Source organism: Bufo gargarizans, chromosome 6 (assembly GCF_014858855.1).
Source record: "Bufo gargarizans isolate SCDJY-AF-19 chromosome 6, ASM1485885v1, whole genome shotgun sequence".
Lineage (NCBI taxonomy): Eukaryota > Metazoa > Chordata > Amphibia > Anura > Bufonidae > Bufo > Bufo gargarizans.
In genome coordinates, this window is record NC_058085.1 from 84,474,106 (window position 1) to 84,498,339 (window position 24,234).

Genomic DNA, 24,234 nt, shown 5'->3' on the forward strand with positions numbered 1-24,234 from the left:
GTAAATGGCCCGGATGTGAAGTGGTTAAAGGGGAGCTGTCATCTCTCCTGACGTGTCTGTTTAAATAAACACTTGCATTCTCCATGATGTAACAATACTGGAGCATCTATTCTTAGAATTCTACATTGTACAGTTCATCTCTTCTTCCTCCTAGAAATATGTAAAAAAAATGGCGAATGGGTTTTACCATTTGAGTGCATGTCCCTGCATAATTTCACACAGCGCTAACAGAGTCTGACTCTGTAGGGATATACAGTGCCTTGCAAAAGTATTCACCCCCCTTGACTTTTTTCGTATTTTGGTGCCTCACAACCTCGAATTAACGTGGATTGTTTGAGGATTTGCATCATTTAATTTACAGAACATGCCGACAACTTTGAAGATGTTTTTTTTTTTTTATTGTGAAGCAAACAACAAATACGACAAAATAACAGAAAAGGTCAATGTGCATAACTATTCACCCCCCTAAAGTCAATACTTTGTAGTAGGGCTGCAGCTAACGATTATTTGAATAATTGATTAGTTGTCGATAATTTCATCGATTAATTGGGAAAAAACACCAAAATGACAAAAAAAGGGGTTTCTATGATTTTACTTGAAAAATTATGTTCAAAGGCCATATTAAAAAAAATTGTGAATGGCACTGTTATGGGGGATCTGTGGATGGCACTATTATGGAGGGGTTCTGTGGATGGCACTATTATGGAGGGGTTCTGTGGATGGCACTTATGGAGGGGATCTGTGGATGGCACTTATGGAGGGGATCTGTGGATGGCACTTATGGAGGGGATCTGTGGATGGCACTTATGGAGGGGATCTGTGGATGGCACTTATGGAGGGGATCTGTGGATTGCACTTATGGAGGGGATCTGTGGATTGCACTTATGGAGGGGATCTGTGGATGGCACTTATGGAGGGGATCTGTGGATGGCACTTATGGAGGGGATCTGTGGATGGCACTTATGGAGGGGATCTGTGGATGGCACTTATGGAGGGGATCTGTGGATGGCACTTATGGAGGGGATCTGTGGATGGCAAAAAAAAAAAAAAAAAGAACCAAGAAGTAGTTGCTGGAATGGAATGACATTTTCTATGTGTGACTGTAAGGCTCCATTCACATGTCCGCAAATGGGTCCACATCCGTTCCGCAATTTTGCGGAACGGGTGCCTATGGGGACGGAATGGAAGCGGAGAGCACACTATGACGTGTGAATGGACCCTAATGATGATATATGTAGGTGATTACAATATTAGAGGGAAAAGATAAGTTTATTAGGGAAAACTGTACAATTGAAAGAAGACTCTAGGACCCTATTGGCCGCCTCTAGCCTGTACACAAGATGAGATATGGCCTCTAGCCTGTACACAAGATGAGGTACGGCCTCTAGCCTGTACACAAGATGAGGTACGGCATACACAAGATGAGGTACGGCCTCTAGCTTGGATACAAGATGAGATACAGCCTCTAGTCTGGATACAAGATGAGATACAGCCTCTAGCCTGGATACAAGATGAGATACTGCCTCTAGCCTGGATACAAGATGAGATACTGCCTCTAGCCTGGATACAAGATGAGATACTGCCTCTAGCCTGGATACAAGATGAGATACGGTCTCTAGCCTGGATACAAGATGAGATACTGCCTCTAGCCTGGATACAAGATGAGATACTGCCTCTAGCCTGGATACAAGATGAGATACGGTCTCTAGCCTGGATACAAGATGAGATACTGCCTCTAGCCTGGATACAAGATGAGATACTGCCTCTAGCCTGGATACAAAATGAGATACAGCCTCTAGCCCAGATACAAGATGAGATATGGCTTCTAGCCTAGATACAAAATAAGATACGGTCTCTAGCCTGGATACAGTATGACATACGGTTGGACATGGAGGCATACAGGTTCTGTATGGTATCCCGCAGCACATTTGCCCACAGATGTTGCAGCTGGCCCCGTAGATCCTGCACACTCATAGGTTGCTGAAGCTGGCGTCCCAGCTGGTCCCATAAATGCTCGATTTGAGATAAATCTAGTGACCGGGCAGCCAAGGAAGAGTGGAAATTTTCCAGAGACATTCCTAGGAAACCCTTGATATGTGTGGGCGATCATTATCCTGCTGAAAAATGCCAGTTGGAAGTCCTACCATGAGAGGTAACATATGTGTCTGCAGGATGTCCTGCACATATCGCTGAGCTGTAATTGTCCCTTGTATCACTACTGGGGGTGACCGACCTATGCAATGGCTCCCCAGATCATCACACCAGCAGTTGCTCCAGTGCAAAGGCAGGATTGAAGCGCCCACCATGAGTCCTCCATACCCTAACCTAACCGTCGATGGGTTCCAAACGGAACCTGGATTCGTCGCTAAAGACGATATGGTTCCAGTCCATAGCCGTCCAGGTTTCCCGGTCACAACACTACTGCAATCAAAGGTTGGCTGGCTATGAATGGTAGTACATGGGCATTGTGACACCAAATTTTCTTCTACTAAGTGCTGGGAATGGTCTGGGCAGAGACAGGGTTGTGTAATGAAGAAGCCACCTGTGTCAGGATGGTGAACAAACAACTGTGGGAGCTGCTCATGCTTGTTGGGTGGTAAGACTATCCTCTCTACTTGTGGTCTGTCTGAGCTGTGTGGAGCCTGTTCTCTGCGTGTGTGTCCTTATGTAACAACTGCCCCCACACCTCCTAACATCTAGGTCAGAACGGCCTAGATGGTGGCAGTTGGAAATTGTTTAAATGCACATACCAATTGTACGTAAAACATGAGTATACGCAGTGTCCCTACTTGTTTCCTTCCGTTTTTCTGAAGCTTTGGTAGCATAATTAAAGGTGTTCTGCCTTCTCAAACAGCTGATCAGCGGGGGTCCCGGGTGTCAGACCCCCGCCGATCAGATGCTGATGATCTATCCAGATCTGCAGAACTTTAAGGACTGCATATGGAACTTTTACTGAAGGGCTTTAATATAAGGCTGCTTTCACATCTGTGCTGTCCGGTTTTAAGATCCGGCACAGTGTCTCAAAACCGCAGCACAACGTTTCAGTTTTGTCACTGGGGACAACTGAACAAACTGGAACGGAGTGCCCCAGAACGTATTCCGTTCCGGTTTGTTGCGTTCCCATGCCGTACACAAAACCGCTGGAAGCAACATTTTTGTGTGCGGCATGATAAACTAAAAAGCTGGATCCAGCACCAAAAATCATGTAAGTCAATGTTGTCAGATCTGTTTTTTTTCCGGACACCATGGTCTTAGTTCTGAACTGATGCAGCTGATTGTATTATTCAAACAGATGCGTTTTGCTAGGGTTTTGAGATCCCATGCCGGATCTCCAAACCAGAGAATAAAAACGCAGATGTGAAAGTAAGCCTAAGTCAAGCAACCTAGTACTATTTTTTTTCCAGTCCTCACAATTTCCAAGATCTCTTCTTGCTGTCAGTGAATAGGAACTTTCTTCTTTACATTCAGAGGCTGAGAACCTGTACTAACCATGTCCCCTTGGCGCAAGACTCGTGAAAAAAGACAGCTCTGAAGCCATGCTTCTGAGTCAGTTGGACATGATCAGGGCTCTGGATCTAAAAAAAGAGGGGGTTGTCCCATGAAAAATATTCTACATTTTTCAAACTAGCACCTGGATCTGAATACTATTGTAACTGCATGTACAGTAATTAAAAATTTTGTATAGCCACTGAGTTATTCACTGAAATCTATCTGTAAAGCGCCACCTGCTGTCTGGCTTTTTTCTAAATTCTCTGTCCAGCTCACTGAGGTGGACATAGGCTCCATTCACACATTCGCAAGTGTGGTCTGCATCCGTTCCGCACAATGCAGATCCATTCATTCTCTATGGGGACGGAATGGATGTGGAGAGCACACTATGTGCTCTCTGCATCCGCATTTCCGGAGCGCGCCCCCGAACTTCCGGTCCGCAGCTCCACAAGAAAATAGAGCATGTCCTATTCTTGTCCGCAGCTGCGGACAAAAATAGGACTTCTCTATTTAGTGCCGGCCTCATGCGGCCCGGTGTATTGCGGATCCGCAATACACCACGGACGTGTGAACGGACCCATACATGCTTAGTTCCATCTTACAACTGCCACCAGCTGCAGCAGAAAGGACACACCTTCTGAGAAAGGACATGCCCCTGAGCTGCCAGCTTGAAATTAGATCTAGCAGGGCAATTGGAGCGATGAATGGGCAGATCTCTGTATTCATGTGAGGTACAGGGCTGGTTAGAAAGAGACTGGCACATACTATATGATACATTTCTCATGGAATAACCCCCTTTAATGACTTGAATGGTCTTGAAATCTCTAGAAAATTGAAACCCAAAGTATAAATCAAAGTTGCGTAACGTTTAATTGTACAAAGATTGATCTTTACTTACAAAAGAATGGACAAACTGATTACATGGACTGGTCTGTCATGCAAGATTCTTGCCCCCAGGTGCATAGCTGCAGGGGTAGAGGCTGCTTTGGGGCCCAAACTCAGAAGGGGCCCACCCAGGAGGAAGAGTAAAAGATTTTATTGTCAGGGCCCCCTCAACAGTAGGAGGGGGTTCAAAAGAAGTCGCTGAGGGGCGGGGGACCTGTTCAAAAATTTGCTTTTGTTTTAGCTATCCCACTGCTTGCCCCCCAACATTAGACAAACTTTCTAGTATTTTTTGCCGTCAAGATGCATTCAAGCAGAAGCCGGGATAATGACAAATACCATCCCCTCGCATTAACCAGCTATGACTGATAGCTTAACATTGTACGATACGGCTTGGTTGATGGACTTATGTCTTATTTCAGCCGTATTAACTATGTAATGCTATGAACATAATGATCATCCCTTAAGTCATTAATTACCACCATTATGTCTAAGAAAGCCATCTTAGGTTACTTTCACACTTGGTTAAAGTTTTCCGGTATTGAGTTCAGTTCCGTCCTAGGGGCTCAATACCGGGAAAAAAAAAAATGATCAGCTTTATCCTAATGCATTCTGAATGGAGAGCAATCCGTTCAGGATGCATCAGTTCAGTCACTCTCACGGTATTTGGCCGGAAAAAAATACCGCAGCAATTCCGGAATACTTGCCAGAATGCATTATTTTACATTGAAATGCATTAATGCCTGATCCGGCACCAAGTGTTCTGGCAAAACAGATCCAGTTTTTCCTTGACCTTTAAAAATGCAACAAAAATAAATAAACACCGGATCCGTTTTTCAAGAGAAGGAGAGACGGATCCGACACCGGATCCGTCTACAAATGCTATCCGTTTGCACACGGATTTCTGGATCCGGCAGGCAGTTCCGGCGACGGAACTGTCTGTCGGATCTTCACAACGCAAGTGTTAAAGTACCCTTAAGATAAAACAATAAAAGTAAAAAAAGTAAATCAGTGACATCAACTACAGGGATTAAGGGATAATATAAAACAATAGGGAGGGCGGTATTTAGGTGGACGTTATGTCATCGGATACATTGATAGTAATTCTATAGTCAGAGGGCAGAAGACACCCAGAAATGTCAGTGCAAATGTTACTTACAGCTCCCGTGCTCCACAGGGCTCTTCTCAGGGGCTGCAGAAAACAAGAAGAAATCATTAGCTCCCGGTTAAGACTCCTCTCTTAATGTACAATAAAGCACTAGTCTGAACAAGAGCTGCCATACCATCACAGACGGTAATAACGTCACAGGCTGCTCAATATTAGGGATCAGATTATAATATGGGTGAATCAGACCCTTGGCAATGAAGGGGTGAACCCTACCAATAGACAGCAAAGCAGTGGGAGTGTACAGGAACTAGAGAGTGATCCTCAAACAGGTTCTGGAGGGCGGTGCTGCAGACCGTCAGAAATCTGCACCAGCTGCACTTGCCGAAATATTACCTGAGGAACAACTCCACCCCCCAGAGCGACCTTCACATGCCTGTGACACACAAACAGCCTCACACCAGTACTTCACCTTCATAAACTCGCCGGGCAATGTAACACAGCAACTGACAGCACAACCACTGGCTCCAAATACAGTAAAATCAGGCCTTCAGGTCCAAATGAGTAATGGCCACACATAGCACCATCAGACGGACAGTGGGGTACGCTGTGTCAAGGAGCGACAGAAAAGTGGGCACTGTGCAAATGAAGGTGGAACGGACTCAGTGGATCTGCGATTTGCGAACTGCAAAACAGATATGGTCGTCTGCATGAGGCCTTGACCTAATTTTCTAATAAGAACTATGTGTAGATTGTACTCAAAATGCTCAATCCAAGTTGGTCCATTTAAAGGCCATAAGTCAAAGGTGTCTTTTTCCTCTATGGCGGGGTTTGGAACCTCCGGCCCGCTGGCCGCTTACGGCCCCCCGGGATCAATTCATGTGGCCCCCAGCCCCCTGCCATAACATATGGTGAAAATGCTAATGACCGCTTCCATAATCGAAGAGGTCATTAGCATGCGGGAGGCAAGGTAGGTGAAAACAGCACTGCATAGGCTGTACTCACCTTCCCTGGTCTTCTTTCGGCCCCGTTCTGTGTCCTGACATGTATAGTGTAAGGACTTAGTGCATGTAGACGCGCCCTATGACCTGACTCTGTGCGCTGACAGGTCACAGTACAGCGCGGCGGGAAGAAGACCAGGGAGGGTAAGTGAATCTGCCAAGTGGCAGCGCCGTCCAGAGCTGGAGAGGTACGTTTTTTATATTTTTTTTATCGTCTGACCTGAGGTCTGATTGGATGCTTTGGGGTCTGATAGGGGCTGATCCGAGGCTAAATGAGGGTGGGGAATGTCTGATCTGAGGCTATGGGGTCTGATCTGATGCTGGGAGGGGTCTGATCTGAGGCTGAGGGGTCTGATGGGGGCTGATCTGAGGCTAGGGAGGGTCTGATGGGGGTGTGATCTGAGGCTGGGAGTCTGATGGAATTCTGATCTGAGGCTAGGAGGTCTGATGGGGGCTGATCTGAGGCTGGGATGTCTGGTGGGGGTCTGATTTGAGGCTAGGGAGGGTCTGATGGGGGTCTGATCTGAGGCTAGGAGGGTCTCATGGGGGTCTGATCTGAGGCTGGGAGTAAACGGCTCCCTGCTTCACCATTGCAAACAGCTGTGGGCCCTGGCACGTGCCTGCGTATGTCGGCTGCTGACGTGGGCCCTGCACATGACCATCCATCACCACCATTTAATAACCAGGACACAGCAACATTTATTATAATGATAGTAAAGGGTGTCGCACTGATGCGACATGCTGCGACTGCGACATGCCAGTCGCAAAAAAATCCATCTAAGTTGGATTTCTGTGCGACTGTCACAGTTGCAGCATGTTCCAGTACCACACGATTGACTATCATTATAAAAAATGTTGTGCGACATATGTCGCAGTGTAGCTGTACCCTTTTCGTCACGTGACACATGTCACCGTGTAGCCATAGCCTAAGGGTACTTTCACACTTGCGTTAAACTTTTCCAGTAGTGAGTTCCATCCTAGGGTCTCAATATTGGAAAAAATGATCAGTTTTATCCTAATGCATTCTGAATGGAGAGCAATCCAGCAGTATGCATCAGGATGTCTTCAGTTCAGTCACTGTACGGTTTTTGGACGGAGAAAATACTGCAGCATGCTGCATTATTTTCTCCGTCCAAAATTACGGAACAATTGCCGGAATTCTGGCATTCTTTTCATTGAAATGCATTCATGCCGGATGCAATGCGGTGTTCCAGAAAAACTGATCTGGTCATGTACAGACCTTTAAAAATGTGAAAAAGATATATACCGGATCCGTTTTTTCGGCTACGGTATTGCAATGCATTTGTGAGACGGATCCGCATCCGGATCCGTTTACAAATGGTATCTGTTTGCATACAGTTTGCCGGATCCGGCAGGCGAAACTGCCGTATTTCCATCCTTCAGTACCGTGGACTTGCATGTTTACCATATCATGGCTATCCATTTTCAGCACTCTTCTGATTTCAATATGTGCATAATCCCAAATTTATATCAGATTCCAGTACTAGAGTAGTGGTTTACTAGATCTGTGTCAGACCTTGTTGGTAAACTTGGATGCGAGATTATAGCTTTCTATCCTGCCAACAGAAAAAAAAAATGATCTGCCATCTTGAAGCATTCAGTCTAAGGCTTCATGGGTATGACATGCATGGCACCTACCGTATATGGTGGCACACAGGGTCTCTATGGCTTCATATTAAAGAGTCGTAGGCACTTAGTGTACTACCATATTCAGCTTATGGGAGAGATATTCTCCACAGCTCTGTTTCTAGGAGACAACACTTTTGTAGTGTGGCATCCGATGGTGCCCTTTATGGATGTCCTACTACAGCTCTGAAAATTAAGAGCTGGAATATAGCAATAATGTATGATGCCTTACAGGGCATCTGTCAGCAGTTTTGTACCTATGAAACTGGCTGACCTGTTGTTGCATGTGCGCTTGGCAGCTGAAGACATCCGTGTTGGTCCCATGTTCATATGTGTCCGCATTGGTGAGAAAAATGATGTTTTAATAAATGCAAATGAGCCTCTAGGAGCAACGGGGGCGTTGTCATTACACCTAGAGGCTCAGCGCTCTCTGCACTTTGATTAACAGCGCCAGGCAGTAAAATCATCATCACACCTGGCCCTGTCAGAGAAGGCCCGGTAGTTGAGGAGAGATCAGAGCCTCTAGGTGTAACGGTAACGCCCCTGTTGCTCCTAAAGGCTAATTTGCATATATTAAAACATAATATTCCCTAGCAATGCGGGCACATATAAACATGGGACCAACACGGATGTCTTCAGCTGCCAAGTACACATATAACAGGTCAGCCAGTTTCATAGGTACAAATCTGCTGACAGATGCCCTTTATAGGGGTTCATTCACCAACGACTCTCATGAGCAGTTATCTAGATGCTCCAGCTTTGTTCTAGCAAAAGTTGAAAGTTTCAGTAGTCGGATAAGAATCTGTGGTCATCCAACCTCTTTAATCATACATGTGCATACTATACAGGCAATCAGGCATTATAAAAAAAGCACCCACGGGGGTGTTTCATTTTTTGCAATTAACTATTTAGTTTGCTTGTAATGCTATTTACCCAATCACTCATGAGGGCCAATCAGATGTTCATCTAATGGTTGTTTTCCATCTCCATGGTAAGTTTTCTTGTGGAGTGGAAATGACCACAGGAGGCCCCTACCAGCGTGTATGAGGACATTCCAGATGATATATTGATATGTACTACTTCTCTGCTTGGCAGAAGAGGCCATTACTTTCTATTGACTGATACATAACACATAGGAAGGAACAACTTGTGAATTAAAGCAAAGGATTTACTCATTATAGCAAGTGTTTTTTTTCTCCATAGATAGTGTTCATGAAAGGAGGCTGCCAATAAAAAACCTGTCTGTGTCTTGGTAATTTTATAGCACAGAAATGTTGAGCGGTGGGGTGAGACCTTGACTTAGTTTGATGTCTGGCTAGACAGAGAGAGGATTGCAACAGAAAGCAATATACATATGTGCAACAGCCTCATCTGCACACGAGTGGTGGTGTTAACCCCATGCAATACTCTGCTTTAAGAAATGGTTAAAAAAAAATTACAGCATATTTGTATATAAAGATTAGAAATTGGTTTAGAATTAGGCTAGGGCTCCATGGGGAAAAAGTAATGGACAGTTATTATGACCATATGTTAGCTAACCTAAGGGTATTACGAGTATCAATGTCTAAACGTGTTCTCCTTAACAAATGTAAAGCTACACTGTACAGTTATGTATTAAAGGGAGTATTAATGGTGAAAGGTATGCGAGAATTTGTAAGGTAAAGGTCATAGAAGCAAGTCAACGTAACTCAACCGGTCTGCACAAATGATCTCTCTTTACTTGAGGCCAGGATCATAGCAAGAATTATTATTATGGAGCTGACCCACCTGGTACCCAGAGCTTCAAATGCTATGCCTACCCTTGCATCCAGTGCCAGCTATCCATAAGACAAGTATACAAATCTTGTACCCTGTTACAGCTGCCCAAACTTTCCCAGGTCCAGTAGAGAGACACATTAACCTAGTAAGAAGAACAACAACGTGGCCACCTCATAGTTTTTCTAAGACCTTAGGTCTCTATGACCCTTATGTCACAAAACCTTGTCTGGAGTCTCGACATGACATATGGGAAGATGCACTAGATTAGAGTTTGAAGGACAACTCCAACCAAACCTTCAAGTCCATGACTGAATTGAGTTAATCTCCCATGCCTCACCACCCCCAAAATCATACAGTGATACTCAAGGCCTAATTTTAGGGTGCTCTAATGCATACCCTCGCATTTAAGAGCTCCTTTTACCTGCCCCTGCAATCTGAATTGACAAGGAAGGCACAAGTTGGTCACTACTTTATTAGGGAATTTAATTGTCAGGTGGTCACCATGTTTCCTTCATGTCAGTTGTGCAGGTCACATAGAGAAGCTCCACTGATCAAGTACTGAAAAGAACAACCATCATGTAATGCCTGTCAGTAGGGACAGTGAGCCCCAACCTAGAACCCAGCCCGCGTTCCCTACCTACTTGCAGTATAAACCCTACTTGGCAGAAATGCAACTGGACGATGGTTCCTACTCTAAATAAGTGCAGATATGGACAAATACCAACAGACAAATGGGTCAGAACTAGAAGGGCTACGAAGTACCAAGAAACAGAGCATTGCACTGGTCATTAGGGGTTGTGGCTCAGCAGCACATCTCTCCCGAATCGTCCATGCTGGGCCTAAGGATCGCAATGATGGAGCTTGGACAGGTACTGTACGTTTATTACACATCAATTCTGTACATAGTCTGTGTGTATGACTGCAATGTCAGGCTGCTATTCCTGGGCCCACCAGAAGAAATGATTCTGATGACCCACCCAACATCTCTGTAGAACATGTGCACCTCCAATTTTTTCATCATAATCTTCTTTGTTCTTGCACACACAGGACATATAATTAACAAGGTCTAAGTCTTTTTTCTTGTGGCAAGTGATTGGCTGTCACAGCTGAGGATGGGGAAAACCCTCAGCCGTGCGATGCCAGAAGATGGTGGTCGCTGCTCGACCAGGACGACAGAATTAGGGAGCAGGTCACCTCCTAATCGCATCCCTAATCTGACCCTTACTCCTAGCTGTATGAGCCGACCCTGATGGTAGGAGGGCTCATACTCCGGAACCTTTAAGTCCCTACTAGCCCTCAGGGTGGCCCTTACTAGGAGCAGGGTAAGACGACCTGTTCCTCCTGGATACGGAGGAACGGGAGTCTCACTGGCCAAGCTGCAAGGAAGGGGAGACATATAGATATGGCAGGTGAACAACACTGGTTCCAAACTAACCTGCCACAGCCTTGCTGACTGGAACCCATGCACCAGGTATTGCTGTCCACACAAACACTAAGGAGACAGAACACACAAAACACACAGGAAACCAGGACATCTATAGCTGTAATAAACATGAAAAGGAAGGCAACATTAACTTAACATCGCATATAACATTTATGACCACAAGGGTGGCCCTCACTGGCAGATGGTATACAAACCAGGAGGATGACTCCAGCAACATGCCTGGAGTACCCCTCAGACCTCTGCTCTCAACTGAGGCTAAATAGCCCATGTAGCCACACCCACACACAGACACACCCAGTGTTCACACATAGAGGGAGTTACCCCTTCCTACACCAGGAAAGGGATGGAAGCCACTTAAAGGGGAAAGTGCACACATAACTAAAACCCTGTGCACACCAGACATACAAAAGACACACCTAACAAAGACAGGTTGCCATGTGCAACTGCATGCACATTGCAGCAAGCTGCCTAACACCAGCTCAGGCTGCTATGTGGGCATAACTACTGTGTGGTGGCAAAAAGGGGGAATAATTACTAGGGGACTGGGTGGGATTAGGTGTATAGTTATGTTTTGGGCAGAGTTAGAGTGCCTAGTGTGGAAAAAAGTTGCTGCTTTGCGTGCCACACATAGTGTTCCTCTTCCTTCGCATCTGATCCAGAAAAAATACGGTCATGTTTATTAGGGTCCTGAAGGCCAGAACTAACCCGTCCCAAAGTGATTGGCATGAATATGCTACAAGGTATAGAGTGCTGTAATACCTATAGCAGTAAATGCCAACATGTAACATTGCAATACTGTTCTGCAGGTTATACCAGACCCGCACTGGCATTAGCTATGTAGAAAAGTTTTACCTGCATTATAAATGTAGGCCTGTCTGCATTATTATGCACTATGTTTTGACCAAACAAAAAAAAACAACAAAAAAACATGTCAGAAATCTATTGCTCATGTACTGTCTATGGCAGTTCTGTAGGCATGATACTGTGTGTATATCCATGTAAACCCACATGAATAGACAGAGGAAAACATCAGCATCTGTGGTTCTGATGATGTATGCAAGTGTAACCAGAGCATCTTTTTCCAAAAACAATTATAATCACAGCACTGTACAAATGGAAAAGACAGATTTGCTTACAATATGGTCACAAATTGAAACCGCACTTTTTTTTCAGTTAGCATTTAAAGTGCCATTGTCATGATCATAAAGGGTTAAATAAAACATTTTCAATGCTCCCCCTACACAGTAGCTCAGATCCTTACATTTGCCTATTTCTTCTGCTTCCATTACATCAACAAGAACTGACTGCTTACTTTTTGCCTAATATAACCTACCCAGTCTAATCAATTTGCTTTACCTTATGTTATGGCTGATTGCTTTGTATGCCATACCCTCAAACACATGGGCCACGGGCTGCATACAGCCTCTGAGGCAATTATCTGCGGCCCGCGACCATGAGGCGAGATGCTCAAGGCAGCGGTCAGCAGTTTACAGCAGACCAATGGAGCCTATGGCTCCGGTCCCTGCCGTTGAACCTCAGGCCACTAGGCCTGAAGCCAGAGAGACAGTAGAACTGTGCCGAAGGTTGCAATGACATCACCGCGGCCTCCTGCGATGAGTGTCAGGACGCTGGCATTCATGACCATATCATTGCACGGCCTGAGCCCCTGCACAGGAGGCTGTGGTGATGTCGTAGCATTGCGACCTCCTGCGCTGGGATGCAGCAATTTGGGCCACAGGCGGCAGAGAGCAGGAGTCAGGGTAGTAATTTTTTTTTTTTTATAGAGCCATTACTGAGGCATTAATATAGGTTGGAGCACTCAAGGGGGGGCATTATAATACAGGTGAGTGATGACGCTAGAAAAAAGCGCATACTTGCGCACTAAGCTATTGGCTCGAGGAAGCGCAGTTACCGTAAAAGACCGTGCTGCTCCCAGTAGATACAGATCCAGCCATTCCAAAATATATAGACAACTTTCTCTATGTAGTCAATCACTGGTTCATCAGGCGTGGACTCCACAATGACTCCGGTCCGCCCCTCCTGTATTAAAGCGGACAGAGCGGCAGAAGATAGTGAAGTACTGCAACCACTTTTGCAAATCCAGCATTTATTGTACTTACAAAATTGTACTTACAAAGTTGCTTTAAACACAGGCATATCAAATTTAAAACCGTTCTCCCGTCATGTCCCCGACCTGGGTTTGACCTCTGCTTCATCAGGGGCATGTGGACTAACTTTCGGGGCATGTCCGTTATACCTAGCAGGGAGTAACTCCTCCCTCTGTATTTCATATTCACATGCTATTTCTTTGTTTCATTTTTCACCATATCCACATAAATTTCTGTCCATAAAATATATACTTCATGTCTTATCATAAAAATAAAAAAAAATTACAACCCTCCGAAAGGTATAGAGGAAGAATGAATACCTTTCGGAGGGTTGTCATTTTTGGTTTTATGATAAGACAATGAAGTGTATATTATGGACAGAAATTTATGTGGATATGGTGAAAAATGAAACAAAGAAATAGCATGTGAATATGAAATAGAGAGGGAGGAGTTACTCCCTGCTAGGTATAACGGACATGCCCCCAAAAGGTGGTGCAAATGCCCCTGATGAAGCAGAGGTGAAACCCGGGTGGGGTACATGACGGGAGACCGGTTTTAAATTTGATATGTTTGTGTTTTAAGCAACTTTCTAAGTACAATAAATGCTGTATTTGCAAAAGGAGGGCAATATAACTACACAAGGCAATGTAGGGGGAATTATAAATACTGGGGTTACTACAGAGAGCATTTTAACTACTGGAGCTACTACAGGTGACATAATAAATACTGGGGCCACTATAAGGAACATTATAACTACTGGGGACATTAAAAGGGGCTTTATTACCACTGTGGGCTCCATAGAGGTGCTTTATAGATCAGTCTTATTACTATTGGGGACTGTAAAGAGGTGCCTCATAGAAGGGCCTTGTTACTGCTAGGGGTATGAGAGGGAGGGTGTTTTATTTCTACAGGGGACACCATGGTGTACTGGGGGGACCGTGGGTGCATTATTATTGGGAACAATATAGAGGGTATTGCTACTAATGAGCATTCTCACTATTGGCGGTGCTGTAGGGGGCACTATTACTATTGAGGGCAGTCTGCGAACATTATTACTATGGGGGACTATCCTATGGCACTGTTATTTTTGCAGTATAATGTCTGTGGGCATTGGGGGGCACAGTATTGGGGGAGGCAGCAGGATGACAAGGTTGGGGTACCAGGAGAGTGAGTATGATGGAAAAGTGAGGAACCTAAGATATCTGTGTGCCATATTCTGCAGAAAGAAGAGACGTGGCTGAAAGAAGTTGTCAAGGTGGTCTGGTCCGAATGGAGAAGATGAGGAAAGAGAATGTCCACACTGGATGTAAGAGGAATGTGGAGCTATGTTCTATTAACAATAATTTTGTATTGTATCACATTTGAAATAAACGCAGCTTGTTAATTGGAAATTTTTCCTATGTGCTGCCCAACAGCATTTCAAAATGGTTACAAAAGAGAGAAAACATGTAGAAAGGTATACAGCCATGCGGCTTCACGCTTTAATGAAGTTCTGAAAAATAAATTATGTATTTTTAAACTATTTACCAGCTTTGCCAGACTAATACAGCAATGTCCTGGGTCACACACATCAAATACATTATACCAGGGATGCCCAACCTGCGGCCCTCCAGCTGTTGTAAAACTACAACGCCCACCACAACCCTGCTGTAGGCTGATAGCTGTAGGCTGTCTTGGCATGCTGGAAGTTGTAGGTTTGCAACAGCAGGAGGTCCGCTGGTTGGGCATCCCTGCATTATACCATCTATCCCTCATATTGGTTTACTGATTCTGTACACTAGAAAGGATTTCACCTAGATACACGTTCTGTTGGAATATAAGCATGTTAGTCTTCAGAGATGAGCAGCACAATGACTCAGTGCTAGGTCACTGTCCCCAACAACCTCTGACAACTCTGCATAAACAGGCCTGACAGCTAGCAGAAGCAGAAAGGAGAGCAGTTACCATACCAGCCAATGAGATCATTAAAGGGCCTTTCTGGGACTAGAATATTCATGTCCTATCCTAAGGATAGGTCATTAAAGGGTTTCTACCACCAGATTTGGTCCTATTTAGCTGACTGACACTAGCGATGTGCTAGTGTCAGCAGTCCATAACAGTGTTCTTACTTATCATCTGTCTGCTGCCGTTCACCTTAAAAACGTACTTTTATAGATATGCTAATGAGCCCCTAGGTGCTATGTGGGCGTCATTAGCACCTAGAGGGCTCCGTTCACTAACCATTTCAGCCGCCCATCGCGTCCCTCCAGCCCGCCCCGCTCCTGTTGATTGACGTGAAACTTTTCAGTATCTCGTACCAATTCCCGCGCCTGCGCCGTGCGCTTCTGTATTCTCCCAGCGCCGGCTTCCTCACTGCACCTGCGCCAACTACGTTACAGTGAGGAAGCCGGCACCAGGAGCGCGACATTCACTCACTGTACCTGCGCCGAATACAGAAGCGCAGGCGCGGGAATTGGTACGAGATACAGGAGCGGGGCGGGCTGGAGGGACGCGATGGGCGGCTGAAATGGTTAGTGAACGGAGCCCTCTAGGTGCTAATGACGCCCACATAGCACCTAGAGGCTCATTAGCATATCTTTAAAAGTACGTTTTTAAGGTGAACGGCAGCAGAAAGATGATAAGTAAGAACACTGTTATGGACTGCTGACACTAGCACATCGCTAGTGTCAGTCAGCTAAATAGGACCAAATCTGGTGGTAGAAACCCTTTAATATCTGATCATTGGAGGTCCAGCTCACGGCACCCCCACACCTCCTCTTCATCTGTTTGAAGAGGCTGCAGCACCCTCTGGAGCTCTGCGGCCTCTCCCAAGGCCAGCAACGTCACGTTCATCAGTCACGTGACCTAGGCCAGTGGTGGCAAACCTCTCTGTGGGCACCCACGCCCTGCAAAAAGTATATGGTGTACCATTATGACTTAGACTTTTCTCGCCATTCATCAGTGCAGGGCGCACTATGAATGGCACAGGCAGCGCACTGAATGTAGGCAGGATATTATAGCTAAATGATAAAGTACATGGAAGCTATAGTATATTGGACTGTGGTATTCAGGTTAGATCGCCGTGTTGGCACTTTGCAATAAATAACTGGGTTTTGGGTTGCAGTTTGGGCACTTGGCCTCTAAACGGTTCGCCACCACTGACCTAGGCAATACCAAGCACAACCACTATACGATGAACGGCGTGGTGCTCGGTATGCTTTGAGGAGGCTGCAGCCTCTTGAAAAAGCTGATCGTTGGGGTGGCAGGTGTTGGACCCCCACCAATCTGATATTGATGATCTATCCTGAGGATAGATCATCAATATTTTGCTCCTGGATGACCCTTTTAATCTAACCTGAACTTATCCGATGGGCAACAGTTCCATTGATGTTTACACTAGTTTTAGAATAAGAGGCCTAATGTACGTTGTTATATTTATGGTCTACATACATATAGATATATATCCACAGGAAATCTATTACAGGACATCTGTCAGCAGATTTGTCCCTATGACACTGGCTGACCTGTTACATGTGCACTTGGCAGCTGAAGGCATGTGTGTTGGCCCCATGTTCATATGTGTCCACATTGCTGAGAAAAATTAAGCATTATTATATGCATATAAGCCTCTAGGAGCAATGAGGGTGTTGTCATTACACCTAGAGGCTCAGCTCTCTCTGCAACTGCCGCGCCCTATGCGCTTTTATTGACAGAGCCAGGCAGTGAAAACATTATCACACCTGGTCAATCACAGTGCAGACGGAGTAGCAGTTCAGAGACCTGAGCCTCTAGGAGTAATGGTAACGCCCCCGTTGCTCCTAGAGTCTCATTTGCATATATTAAACCATTATTTTTCTCAGCAATGTGGGCACATATGAACATGGGACCAACACAGATGCCTTCAGCTGCCAAGCGCACATGTAACAGGTCAGCCAGTTTCATAGGTACAAATCTACTGATAGATGCCCTTTAAAGTGACTGTATAGCAAAAGCAAATCAGGTCAGGTGTACATTGGGCTAGCCTCCATGACAATATAACTAAGCAACTACTCACAATTCTGTAGTACAAAGGATAAATGTCCACATTTATTGTTTTATTTACTAATGTGATTGCGCCTAGAATTTGGTGCTTTTCTAGTACAATACACATTGTTTCAGACGCAGATTCTCTGAGATGAATACTCCACTGTGCCTGGCTTGATGATGGGAGTAATGGCTTAACAGTACGGGCGTGGTTTAAATTGTGACAGTGTGCACCAAAATTATGCCCCAAAGTAAGCCACCTAGGGTAAAGCTAGAAAAATGTGCCATGCCCCAAATTTATAATGCAGCATGAGCCACCATGATAAATGTGGTGCATCTTGACTGCACACCATAGTTTACTCTGTCTGCTTTTTAGACAGGATTAGTAAATCTGCCTCAAACCACAAAAACTGTGAGGCCCCTCATCACTGCACCTCGCCACGTGATGTTTTTGGGGAGCGCCACCCCCTTCCTTATGAATGAGCAGTACAAATGTACAGTCGTCGAGTTGCAAACAAGAAACACTGAGATGATATACATTTGCAAGAAAGAGTATGTGAACCCTTTGGAATGATATGGATTTCTGCACAAACTGGTCATAAAATGTGATCTGATCTTCATCTAAGTCACAACAATAGACAATCACAGTCTGCTTAAACTAATAACACACAAAGAATTAAATGTTACCATGTTTTTATTGAACACACCATGTAAACATTCACAGTGCAGGTAGAAAAAGTATGTGAACCCCTAGACTAATGACATCTCCAAGAGCTAATTGGAATGAGGTGTCAGCCAACCGGAGTCCAATCAATGAGATGAGATTGGAGGTGTTGGTTACAGCTGTCCTGCCCTATAAAAAAAACACACACTAGTTCTGGGTTTGCTTTTCACAAGAAGCATTGCCTGATGTGAATGATGTCTTGCCCAAAAGAGCTCTCAGAAGACCTACGACTAAGAATTGCTGACTTGCATAAAGCTGGAAAGGGTTATAAAAGTATCTCCAAAAGCCTTGCTGTTCATCAGTCCACGGTAAGACAAATTGTCTATAAATGGAGAAAGTTTAGCACTGCTGTTACTCTCCCTAGGAGTGGCCGTCCTGTAAAGATGACTGCAAGAGCACAGAGCAGACTGCTCAATGAGGTGAAGAAGAATCCTAGAGTGTCAACTAAAGACTTACAAAAGTCTCTGGCATATGCTAACATCCCTATTAGGGAATCTACGATACGTAAAACACTAAACAAGAATGGATTTCATGGGAGGATACCACAGAGGAAGCCACTGCTGTCCAAAAAAAACATTGCTGCACGTTTACAGTTTGCACAAGAGCACCTGGATGTTCCACAGCAGTACTGGTAAAATATTCTGTGGAAGGATGAAACCAAAGTTGAGTTGTTTGGAAGACACACACAACACTATGTGTGGAGAAAAAGAGGCACAGCACACCAACTTCAAAACCTCATCCCAACTGTGAAGTATGGTGGTGGGGGCATCATGGTTTGGGGCTGCTTTGCTGCGTCAGGGCCTGGACGGATTGCTATCATTGAAGGAAAAATGTATTCCCAAGTTTATCAAGACATTTTGCAGGAGAACTTAAGGCCATCTGTCCACCAGCTGAAGCTCAACAGAAGATGGGTGTTGCAACAGGACAACGACCCAAAGCATAGAAGTAAATCAACAACAGAATGGCTTAAACAGAAGAAAATACGCCTTCTGGAGTGGCCCAGTCAGAGTCCTGACCTCAACCCGATTGAGATGCTGTGGCATGACCTCAAGAAAGCGATTCACACCAGACATCCCAAGAATATTAATGAACTGAAACAGTTCTGTAAAGAGGAATGGTCAAGAATTACTCCTGACCGTTGTGCATGTCTGATCTGCAACTACAGGAGACGTTTGGTTGAAGTTATTGCTGCCAAAGAAGGTTCAACCAGTTATTAAATCCAAGGGTTCACATACTTTTTCCACCTGCACTGTGAATGTTTACATGGTGTGTTCAATAAAAAACATGGTAACATTTAATTCTTTGTGTGTTATTAGTTTAAGCAGACTGTGATTGTCTATTGTTGGGACTTAGATGAAGATCAGATCACATTTTATAACCAATTTGTGCAGAAATCCATATCATTCCAAAGGGTTTACATACTTTTTCTTGCAACTGTATACAGCTCGGCTACATCTGCATGTAGCAGTTACAAATGATATTTATCTGATTATGTATGCTGTGTCAGTGTCAAGCAAACATCAGTACAGACTGATCTGCCTGGAGGTTACTGGCCGAGAGAATATGTATACTCAAAGTCTGCAAACTTTCCAAGCTGTAAAACTAATGAAGCACTGATACATGTCTCTGTATGTAAAAGAGAGACCGATCCATGTATCTTTCACGTACATACACTACTGTGCGCATAATACACATACCAATATACACAATCTTCTATACATGATATAAAAAACTACACTCGGACAGTATACAAACTGCTATGTGTATAGTATAGAAGCACACGCTGCTCCACGTATACGGGCTTGCAGATATACACACACTCAGAGATGTAACTACAGGGGGTCTCACCCAGACCATGGTGCCCCGAGGGGCCCTACAGCCTATCTATATCTCTGGCATATAAGGGTACAATCACACGGCGCGGTTTTGCTGCAGTTAGGGAACACGTGCGGCCGAGCACTTGCAGTTACTACAGGTATCATCATGCTTTTGGGGTGCATTTTTTGTTCACAATCGTTTATGCTGTGAATTTTCCTGGTTCTTCGGCATTCTGAATAACTTCAAATAGTGATGCATGTGGTAAAATATGTCAAACATATACCGCAAGCGGCTGATCAACTGTACGTAGACCAGCTGTACGTGGACCATGGAAAGTGCTGTGTCTGTCTTAAAATAATATTTCTTCATTGACTTGAAAAATAAGATGCTGCGGTTCCTAACCGCATTGTGACCGTGCTGTGTGGTCATACCCTCAGAGGGCTGCAGTACTTAAAGGGGTTGTCCGAGTTCAACAAAAGCTCAAGCAGCCCTTGTAAATGTAATAAAATAACAAAAGAATCAAAACTCATCCTTTTTCACCACTGCCACTTCCAGGGGCACTCTCCAGTCCTCCCTGCCACTGACATAGTCTTCCTGACTGCAGCAGTTACGTTATCCCGCTGGCCTCAACTCTATACTGGATGTGAGAGCTGGTGAGGCCTGTGATAGGCTGCAGCGGTGATCTATGTCCACGGTTTGTCACCACTGCAGCCAAGAAATACAGTATATACTCGAGTATAAGACAAGTTTTTTGGCACATATTTTTGTGCTCAAAAAGCCCCCTCGTCTTATACTCGAGTCTCGATTTGGCCGACCCGAAAATGCCACTGCAGCGAGCGGCCCAGCCGGCGCGTGACTGACGTCACTTAGTAACGCTCCTGCTTCCTGAAGTGGGAGGAGCGTTACTAAGTGACGTCAGTCACGCGCCGGCCGGCCAGCTCCCGCTCGCTGTAGTGCATTCATCGTGACAGTGAGTACAGAGGCCGGACCTGTTATCAATAGGAGAGAGCTTGTTTTACACACTAGTAAATTACTTTACACACAAAGCCAGTTATGTGCGCAGTTTAGGACACATGAGGGGACACATAGGGCCATGAGGGGGACCAGCATAAGATGCTATATGTCTTATGCTGCCCCCCCCCCTCATGGCCCAATGTGTCATAGCACATATCCCCTATAACAGCGTCCTCCACAGATCCACCCCATAACAGCGTCCTCCACAGATCCACCCCATAACAGTGCCATCCACAGGTCCCCATAAGTGTCCTCCACAGATCCCCCATAACACTGTCCTCCACAGATCCACCCCATAACAGTGCCATCCACAGGTCCCCATAAGTGTCCTCCACAGATCCCCCATAACACTGTCCTCCACAGATCCCCCACATAACAGCGTCCTCCACAGATCCCCCACATATGCTGCATTACCCACCCTAGTCTTATACTCGAGTCAATAATTTTTCCCATTTTTTGGGGGTAAAATTAGGGGCCTCGGCTTATATTCGGGTCGGCTTATACTCGAGTATATACGGGTAGTTGCGAGGAGGTCTGATGCACATCAATTAGTTTGTTGCTTTTGACCATTTCCTGGGGCTAGCCACACTTTTTATCTAATTTGGACAACTTGTGAGGAATATGGATTAATATTTACTGTCAGCCATGTCCTCACACCCACCATTTGCTGAAAGATGGCAGAGGAAATCAAGCTCCACAGGGGGGCCCTGCTTCAAAGCCGCAGCCAGATAGCAGAAAACTCCCAGCAGGCTACATGTGGTTACATTTCACACCTCCAGTCAGACAGCACGGATCCTGCAGGAAAACCCCCAGCAGGAGCTATCAGCCCTTGCCAAGATCAATGATACTTCCTAGACATGTTGGCACTTACATTTCATAAGGAATTATGAATCACCCGGCCATCGCAGACGCAAACCGGATACATATTTGTGTCCCAATGGCCACGATGTACATGCCCATGGTCATTGTTTGAGGGTGGAATGCCAGGGAGTGGAGATATACATATCTCCCCACAGAAACCAAATAACGGTATCATTCTTGGACTCTAGTTCTAGCCGGAACCCAGGTGGATCATTTGGGCCCGGAACTATCTTCCTGCGACATTCTGGTCTGGGGCTATGAGCCCCAAGGGGTTTTATGGGTCATTTTCTGCCAGCACCAGAGTAGGAGGGGTGGACCCTACCCATAGCCGGTGTGGAGAGCGGCCGGCTACAGGTCATAAGCCCATGAAAGCCAGCGGGCGGCGTCTTTCTCTGAAGAAGGGTCACATCGTGTAATGTGTTTAGGGGAACCCAGGAACCAGCTGAGATCACTGCCCTTCATATGACTACAGCAAAGAACCCATCACAACCCAACGGAACTTTCATCTACCCGGTAATTGACTTTTGCTCAGCTTAATCCTGTTTGTACTATATCACCTGTATCTGTAACCTCAGACCACTGTATATATTCTCTGTGTATAGTGTTATATCTAGTGTGCCCTTAAGGCGATTAAATATATAATTTAATCTTGTGTTATCTTGTATCTCGATCACGAATCCCCACATCCGTGTTTTGGCCTAGTTATAAGCTACCGCGGGTTGGTTTCTCACCCTATATAATATAATCCCGTTAGCGGATCAGGCTTATAGCAAACGAGAAGCTGGTGGCAGATACCTGGGCTGAGACAGCGCTGTTTTCACTGCGGCAGTGAAAAGGCTCTCTCAGCTTGTTGCCTCTCTGTGCCCGCGAGGTGTGTGTGTAAACTGTACCAAGCTGACCTTACCTGCTCCTCTGGAGGGCGTAACGTCACGTTTTTGGTAACCCGTGACCATACCGCGACTCGTGAGCTCGACATAGGCGACGTCAAGAGGGCACGAGGTCTGGTATTCGTCACACCCTTAAAGGGGTTTTCCAGTCATAATTATAGTTTATGTAATGCTCGCAGCCTGCCTCCTGAAAAAAAACAAAAAACATACTTACGTGCTCCATGCCGCTCTGGTCCTCCGCTGTCTCCATCTTCTGGTCCCCGCGCCGTTTACATCCGGCTGGCCATGGGCATGGACATATGCACCATTCCAGCCAATGACTGGCTTCACCGGTGACGTGCTGCTTGTGACCAGTTGTTGGCTGGAATGGTGCACATGACCACGTCCACTTTGCGGGGACTGGAAGCTGGAGACAGCGGAGGACCGAAGCGGTGTGGAGAAGGTAAGTACCAATCTTCTTTTTCAGCAGGCAGGCTAGGGTCATTCCATAAAATATAATTATAACCGGAAAACTCCTTTAAAGGTGCCTTGATAGATTTTGCAGCGATGCCTAAGTGCTTTAAGTTATGGCCCCTCACGATACGATTCATACACTGCTCATGTATTGCTCTATATCTAATACATGCACACAAAGCTTTGTGTCTAATAGCTAACCCCACACTACACTGTTATACGGATACACAGTCTGCACTGTATAAAAGGCAGATAAATAACCCTGTTTATAATACAGATACACACAGTGCTCTGTGTATAATACAGAGATAAATACTAACATAGCTCCCAAGAATGATGTAACCCAGTGACGCCGTCTCCCTGCGCTCGACCTTGCTGTTAGCTTAGTAAATGTTTTACACAACTTTTGTAACCTCAATTAAAAGGCCTAGTAAATGTCACCGCTTCTTACCATAACACATAAAACATAAGCAGTGCCTGTCAGCAGAAGAATGTCAAATGATATGTCACATGATACTTTAGAAAACTGAAATTCCTAGAAGCTTTTGATGACCCTTTGTTATCACTACATATAGTGGACACTGCAGATTTGATGAGGATTTTGGTGCGGATTTGCTTGCATTGCAATTGTCAAAATCTGCACTGGACATCTACAGCATTAATTGAACCACAGGTATGCTGCACTTGTTTTTTCACTGGGTGTGGATAAGATTTTCTAAAGGGAGTCTGTCAGCAGTTTTGACCATGCTAAACTGCTGACAGCACCAGTTAGGGGCTTAAGAGAACAGTGCAAACATACCTTTTGTGGAACTTTTACTCATCAGGAGTAGTGAGAATATAAAGTTTTATTCTGCCAGGTCTCTCGTGTCCAGGAGGCGGGGCTTCCTTGTGAAGCGCTCTCTGCATTGAGCTGCTTCACAGCCCCTCCCTTCTGCTCTGAGTGGCAGATGTACTGGTCTCCTGGTTAGATGAGCAGAGGGGAGGGGCTGTGAAGCAGCTCAGTGCAGTTTAATTCACATTGAAGCTCCACCTCCTTGGCAC

General features: G+C 45.2%; 1 protein-coding gene across 4 annotated transcripts in view; it reads right to left on the reverse strand.

Annotated features, from left to right (window-relative positions):
• EPB41L1 (erythrocyte membrane protein band 4.1 like 1) overlaps positions 1-24,234 on the reverse strand; it is a 169,475-nt gene that overhangs the window by 123,752 nt on the left and 21,489 nt on the right. For 2 of the 4 annotated variants that reach the window (XM_044296862.1, XM_044296859.1), the window contains exon 2: positions 5,531-5,563. The exons of 1 other annotated variant lie outside the window; for it this stretch is intronic. The gene's annotated coding sequence lies outside the window, so the exon portion shown is untranslated. Of the gene's footprint in view, positions 1-5,530; positions 5,564-5,654; positions 5,768-24,234 lie in introns of those variants that run through there. One more of the 4 variants, XM_044296860.1, reaches the window with a different exon arrangement.